Genomic DNA, 369 nt, shown 5'->3' with positions numbered 1-369 from the left:
CAATTTGACCTAGGGCTATTTTTGTTCAAAATTGATACGAGTTTTTTTTTTTTTTTTCTTTGCAAAGAATTTTGCATTTATATCATCGATGTCATAATGTGCTGTCTACAAGTTTTCACGCACACACGCCGACATTTGATTCAGTTCAATATTCTTGAGCAGTCTGACCTAAGGGCATTTTTACACAAAATTGATACGAGTTTTTGTTTTTTGTGCTTTTCTTTCTACAGAATTTTGCATTTGTGTCTTCGTCGCCTTAATGTGCAGTCTACAAGTTTTCATGCACACACGCCGACATTTCATTCAGGTCAAAATTCTTGACCAGTCTAACCAAGGTGCATTTTCGTTCAGAATTGATACGAGTTTTTT

Source organism: Quercus lobata, unplaced genomic scaffold (assembly GCF_001633185.2).
Source record: "Quercus lobata isolate SW786 unplaced genomic scaffold, ValleyOak3.0 Primary Assembly Scq3eQI_107, whole genome shotgun sequence".
NCBI lineage: Eukaryota > Viridiplantae > Streptophyta > Magnoliopsida > Fagales > Fagaceae > Quercus > Quercus lobata.
Note: the sequence above shows the minus strand (reverse complement) of the source record.